The following is a 7105-nucleotide window of genomic DNA, read 5'->3' as shown; positions in this document are numbered from 1 at the left end:
CAGAAGATACAATTTAGATGGTAAATAATCATTTTTAGTCATAATTTATTTCAATCGTCACATTTTTATCGACCAAGTTTGTTATCACCTGTTCCTTTACCTTAAATCTCTAAAGGATACTATGTAGTTTTTTATTGTTCATAATATGATATTGATAGATAGCTTCACCATTTCAAGTTGTGTATGCATTAATCATCAACAAAAACACGTCAGTTTGGCTGTACCTATTTATTGTATACCTGTGTTATGATATACGGCTCTCATTCTTCGATTGTTTGATAGGTGTCGCTTCATGCAGCGAGAATAGTGCCAAACACAATTCAAACCAGTCAAAATTATAGTCCATGATAAGCAGATTTTGAATCAGTGAAGAAAAGGCCAATCCATATTTCAATACTTTTTAAAATTTGAGTGTTGTTTCCCTTTAAGGTTACATAATCATGAACAGTGACCACATAGGTATGTTGACAGGTTTTGACAGTCTAGGTGGGTCATTTTGTCTCTGTATCTAGTGATCTAATGATTAGCTTACCATGGCACCTTGCAGGGTGATATGTTGGGTATATTTTGTGCATGTTTTACATGGTGTCATCATGATGCGTGGAGGGTATTGTTCCATGCTACATCATACATCTATGTGCCGATTGTTATGTTTGAAGAGGTGGTGAAATTAGAATGACTGCAGTGCTTGTGCATTAATGGCAAAAAGCATGTTAAAAATAAAATGAATTTTGATATAGTTATTGTATTTGAGTTTTGTTTCATTGATTTATTTTGTTGCACTTTAAAAGGTTTTGTCTGCACCATTTAATACTCATTTTCTTGCTCTCTTCCCCAATATCAAACACAATGGCTACATAGATATTTATGACATGGATATTTATTTTCTGCAGTTCTGACATAGAATTCTTCTTGAACCTAACAAAAAAAACCAAATGAATTAGGTTGTTTTTCCCAGTAAATATGTCAGATGTGTTTATATTTACATGAGACATTTTTTATTTGAAATATTATATACTTCATCAAATCATATGATTCCACTACCTTACATTATTTCATTGCAATAACAGAATCTAACAACCTACTTTCTCCACGTAAGTTGTGGCATACATCCTTCAGGGGATCCTGTTACAGATGCATTACTTATACATGGGTGTGTTTTCAGTCTTCCCATCATATTGTTTCGACAGAGGCTTGACTGTTGTGTTTGCTGATCATGCCAAACACTTCTTAAAACTTTATAAAAAAAGTAGATTTGGATTAGAAGTTTGTGGACATTCTAAACATCCATTTTATTTTAACTGCTGACTACATGTTCCAGTCTTGAGTACAGACAAGTTTAGTGAACAATATGAGTATGTATGTTGCTGCCTTTGAAATACTGCATTGACTGCATCATGATAGCGACAAACAGATAAATTTTTATTAGCTCACCTTTACTGAAAGTCAAGTGAGCTTATGTCGTTGCCCGTTGTAAACCACTGGACAAATGAAACATTTCTCAGCCATTTTTGTGCAACATGTAATAGAATTTGGTACATGTGTGTTTATTTAGAAGTTCATCATTCCTGTTAATGTCTTTTTTAGTATATTTTTAATTTCGACCTCTGTTTTCCCTTTGCACTTTGGCCATACTGAAATCGGAAACTTCTTATGGCCATTACTCAGCTATTTCCTTTCAAAGTGTAATTATTTTGGTATATGTGTCGGTTACTAGTGTGGTTCAACACATGTTCTGTTTTTGCAATATTTAAAATTTTGACCTTTATTTGGACTTTGCCGTTGGACTATGCCCCTAAATTCTCTCAAATTGCATTTCATTTCACTGTAACCATATAATCTCCTCCGAAGTCCCAGAACCCACAAAAAGGACCTTGTTCCCACCTCTGATGACATGAATTTTGGTCAAGTAGTGAGTTAGTATGGTTTTACGCTGCTTTTAGCAATATTCCTGCAAGATCACAGTGGGCGATACCAGAAATGGGCTTCACACATTTGTACCCATGTCGGGAATCAAACCCGGGTCTTAGGCTTGATGAGTCAACGCTCTAAACACTAGGCTACCCGACCGCCCCTTTGGTCAAGTAGTTTGAATTAGATTTGCCACAGCATTTGTATTGAGAAAAAAAACTATGGCTGCTGCTCAGCCATTTCTGCTTAAAAGATACTGTAATGCTCTTAAATTATCTCAAAATGCGGGGTTTTTCTCTGTTAACATCTTCCCTGAATTTGCCAGCTGATGATGGTTATCAGATTTTCCATGTGATTGTCCCTTGTGCTTGCCTTTGAAGTTCAACCTCTTGGTAGCATATACATCTTATGTACTTGTGGTGGCTCTGTACCTTAGTTGCTGTTCTCCTTTTCTTCAGTTTTAGCCATATCTCTGGCAGCATAGAGAGCGAGTGCATTGCCTAAGTTTAGACAATTTCCTTGCACAGTCAAAGTTCAGGTTGAAAAAACGCAAATCTCTCATGTTGCCTTTGAGGATAGTTTCCTTCTTTCAAAAGAAATCTCAGTTTGACTATAAGATATGCCACCTTGCTTCAGGTGATAAAGTTCCCAAAGTGCCATCAGTTCCTTTAACTGTGGTTTCACAATTCCTTGAATTTATTCCTGTACCTGTCTAGTAATTTCCCTTCCTCATTTGTCAGGGCCCGGCTGTTAAAAAGTTCAAATCCAGGTGTACCCCACCAGTACAGCAACTGTTTGCACTGATTTCTGTTCCTACGATTTGTATCTGCTGTATACCGGTGTATTGGTGTATAATAATAACTTTATTGATAATTTATAACAAAAATGGCTCTAGTCGTGGCAACTTCCAAACTTTTGGGAAGTTGTAATCTATCGGACCGTCATTCAGGCGATGTTTCTGACAGATCACGATCTGAAAAATACTATCATGAAAGTGTATCCCGTGGATAAGCCGACCCCTTTCTACAGAATCTTTTTTCTGGTCCTCAAAATTCGGCTTATACGCGGTCATATACGGTAATGCAGACATACATATTGTTAATATTAAAAACCACAGTGCATATTTTGTTTTACAATGAACCATCTCTCTCTTCGAGAATTACAATTACTTCCCTTTTGCTAATATGTTTACTCCTGTAGTCTGACACGTCAGATATTCACACTGTCCAAAAGTGCTAATACCTCGATACACAAACTGGTTTAACGTTTCCCACATGGCGATATGCTGTAGGCCTGTCCCTCTCCCTCTCGACAGACAGACCAGCTACAAGGAAAGGGTCAACATTTCACCGCAGTGAAATGCTGTATGGGAAAATAGGTCGGATAGAGTTAGACTGGTCGCCTCCATAAACTAGGCGGCTGCAGGCGAGGAGCACAAGCACTCTATTGCAGTTAAATCAGTCATAGGACAGAGCGTGTTTCCCTCTTATGATTGTGCTGAATACAAAGATGTTTAGACTAATAATTGACAGGAATGTTTTTTGAAAATATTTATGATGTTACTTTCTCAAACCCCAAACAAACAATGAGGCTCAGAGTTGAAAATTTGTGTAAAGTAAATTTAACTGTTTGGTATTACAAGAATGTTCTACAATAGTTCAATGATTCTTGCAGAAAAGAAACATTGTGGATAGTAATAGTTACCTGTTTCATATTTGATAATACTTTTGTCTTCGGTATTTATGCAGAAAATATTTAAGAAGCAAGCCTGACAACTGTTTGAAATGTTTTTACAGAGTCTGTCTCACATTTCCAGGTGAGCTACAAATCCGTGGCACTATATTTATCCTGTAGTTTCTACAGCATTGTCATTGTGCATTGATAATCAGAGATGTTACCGGTAACATGTAACCAGATATTAGATCCTGTATCTATGTATCCAAATTGCACAGTTTATGATTGCTAATAGTTAATTAATCGGAATTATGGTGTATGGTGTATACAGAGCTTCAGGTGTGTGTAGACAGCTACACCTGTCTGTACTGTGTACTGAGCTCCAGGTGTGTGTGTAGACAGCTACACCTGTCTGTACCATGTACTGAGCTCCAGGCATGTGTAGACAGCTACACCTGTCTGTACTGTGTACTGAGCTCCAGGTGTGTGTGTAGACAGCTACACCTGTCTGTACCATGTACTGAGCTCCAGGTGTGTGTAGACAGCTACACCTGTCTGTACCGTGTACTGAGCTCCAGGTGTGTGTAGACAGCTACACCTGTCTGTACCGTGTACTGAGCTCCAGGTGTGTGTGTAGACAGCTACACCTGTCTGTACCGTGTACTGAGCTCCAGGTGTGTGTAGACAGCTACACCTGTCTGTACCGTGTACTGAGCTCCAGGTGTTTGTAGACAGCTACACCTGTCTGTACCGTGTACTGAGCTCCAGGCATGTGTAGACAGCTACATCTGTCTGTACCGTGTACTGAGCTCCAGGCGTGTGTAAACAGCTACACCTGTCTGTACCGTGTACTGAGCTCCAGGTGTGTGTAGACAGCTACACCTGTCTGTACCCTGTACTGAGCTCCAGGTGTGTGTAGACAGCTACACCTGTCTGTACTGGTACTGAGCTCCAGGTGTGTGTAGGCAGCTACACCTGTCTGTACCGTGCACTGAGCTCCAGGCATGTGTAGACAGCTACACCTGTCTGTACCGTGTACTGAGCTCCAGGTGTGTGTGTAGACAGCTACACCTGTCTGTACCGTGTACTGAGCTCCAGGTGTGTGTAGACAGCTACACCTGTCTGTACCGTGTACTGAGCTCCAGGTGTTTGTAGACAGCTACACCTGTCTGTACCGTGTACTGAGCTCCAGGCATGTGTAGACAGCTACATCTGTCTGTACCGTGTACTGAGCTCCAGGCATGTGTAGACAGCTACACCTGTCTGTACCGTGTACTGAGCTCCAGGCGTGTGTAGACAGCTACACCTGTCTGTACGGTGTACTGAGCTCCAGGTGTGTGTAGACAGCTACACCTGTCTGTACTGGTACTGAGCTCCAGGTGTGTGTAGGCAGCTACACCTGTCTGTACCGTGCACTGAGCTCCAGGCATGTGTAGACAGCTACACCTGTCTGTACCGTGTACTGAGCTCCAGGTGTGTGTGTAGACAGCTACACCTGTCTGTACCGTGTACTGAGCTCCAGGTGTGTGTAGACAGCTACACCTGTCTGTACCGTGTACTGAACTCCAGGTGTTTGTAGACAGCTACACCTGTCTGTACCGTGTACTGAGCTCCAGGCATGTGTAGACAGCTACATCTGTCTGTACCGTGTACTGAGCTCCAGGCGTGTGTAGACAGCTACACCTGTCTGTACCGTGTACTGAGCTCCAGGTGTGTGTAGACAGCTACACCTGTCTGTACCCTGTACTGAGCTCCAGGTGTGTGTAGACAGCTACACCTGTCTGTACTGGTACTGAGCTCCAGGCATGTGTAGACAGCTACATCTGTCTGTACCGTGTACTGAGCTCCAGGCGTGTGTAGACAGCTACACCTGTCTGTACCCTGTACTGAGCTCCAGGTGTGTGTAGACAGTTACACCTGTCTGTACAGTGTACTGAGCTCCAGGCGTGTGTAGACAGTTACACCTGTCTGTACAGTGTACTAAGCTCAAGGTGTGTGTACTGAGCTCCAGGTGGGTGGATACAGTTACACCTGTCTGTACCGTGTACTGAGCTCCAGGTGTGTGTGTAGACAGCTACACCTGTCTGTACAGTGTACTGAGCTCCAGGCGTGTGTAGACAGTTACACCTGTCTGTACCCTGTACTGAGCTTCAGACGTGTGTAGACAGCTACACCTGTCAGTACCGTGTACTGAGCTCCAGGTGTGTGTGTAGACAGCTACACCTGTCTGTACAATGTACTGAGCTCCAGGCGTGTGTAGACAGTTACACCTGTCTGTACCGTGTACTGAGCTCCAGGTGTGTGTGTAGACAGCTACACCTGTCTGTACAATGTACTGAGCTCCAGGCATGTGTAGACAGTTACACCTGTCTGTACCGTGTACTGAGCTCCAGGTGTGTGTAGACAGCTACACCTGTCTGTACTGTGTACTGAGCTCCAGGTGTGTGTGTAGACAGCTACACCTGTCTGTACTGTGTACTGAGCTCCAGGCGTGTGTAGACAGCTACACCTGTCTGTACAGTCTACTGAGCTCAGGCGTGTGTAGACAGCTACACCTGTCTGTACAGTGTATAATAGTATACCAATAATAGTCTTTCCCTGGCACCATTGACCACACAACTTGTGTGCCCATGTGTATGTATGCAGTATTTATCAACATTTCATCAAGAAAGCTAGCATGTGCCTTTTGTTGGGCAAATGTTTCCAATGGTAAATAAAGTGCTTCGTTTTGCATTACAATTGTTTACATTATTGTCAGGTATGTTCCACTGTGGTGTCTGACCGCTCTCATGGTCTAGTGGTAGAGCGTCTGCCTCATCATACCAAAAGACGTTGAAAGATGATACTTGTTGTTATCCTGCCTGTTCAGCATTAAGGAAAAAAAGGTCTGGTCGGCTAGGAGTCAGTATACTGTGGCTGAGTGGGGTATTCATATTAAACTGTGGCATGGTATCTCAGTGGCCTTGCAATATAAAATCGGCATTAGTCCTGACTAGTACAAGCATGCAGCCACACACACACACACATGCATGCATGCACGTTGCTATATAAGTCCTATATAACGCGATGTTTAACCCCATTTCATATCACTGTCTGTGCAGAAATGGTTGAACATGATATTTTCAATAGCTGTGTCCTAATGCAGCCAGTGTACAGGCTCAGACACTCAGACAGACAGACAGACAGACACACACACACACATCGCTATATGAATGTGATCTTCAAAGCGATATTAAGCCCCATTTCACCTCACCAAAATTGTGAGTATGAATACATCGATAGCCTCTCCAAGTCAATTTATTAAAAACGACTGCCGATTGATCACCCCCCATATGAACTGTAAAATGTATCTTTCAGCTTATTGGTGCCTTTTGTTATTTTGAAATCTTTCTGAATATTATTTTGTTACATTTACATGGAAACAATTTGTTCTCAAACAACTCAAGGCTTGGTTTCTGAGCCATAACTCTCAAACTTATGAATATTTTTGCATGAAACTATACATGAGCAATGACTGTCT

At 41.8% G+C, this 7105-nt stretch overlaps 1 long non-coding RNA gene across 1 annotated transcript; it reads right to left on the bottom strand.

The window, feature by feature from the left end:
- Window positions 1–5818: 5818 nt before the first annotated feature.
- Window positions 5819–6419, bottom strand: LOC125380120. Its single transcript, XR_007221070.1, has 2 exons — window positions 5952–6419; window positions 5819–5904 (listed from the first exon to the last, which is right to left on the bottom strand). It is a non-coding gene; the product is annotated as an uncharacterized LOC125380120 (long non-coding RNA).
- Between the last annotated feature and the right edge of the window lie 686 nt (window positions 6420–7105).

Source organism: Haliotis rufescens, unplaced genomic scaffold, assembly GCF_023055435.1.
Source record: "Haliotis rufescens isolate VD_foot unplaced genomic scaffold, xgHalRufe1.0.p SCAF_1, whole genome shotgun sequence".
NCBI classification, from domain to species: domain Eukaryota; kingdom Metazoa; phylum Mollusca; class Gastropoda; order Lepetellida; family Haliotidae; genus Haliotis; species Haliotis rufescens.
Note: the sequence above shows the minus strand (reverse complement) of the source record. Positions and strands in the feature narration are given on the sequence as shown.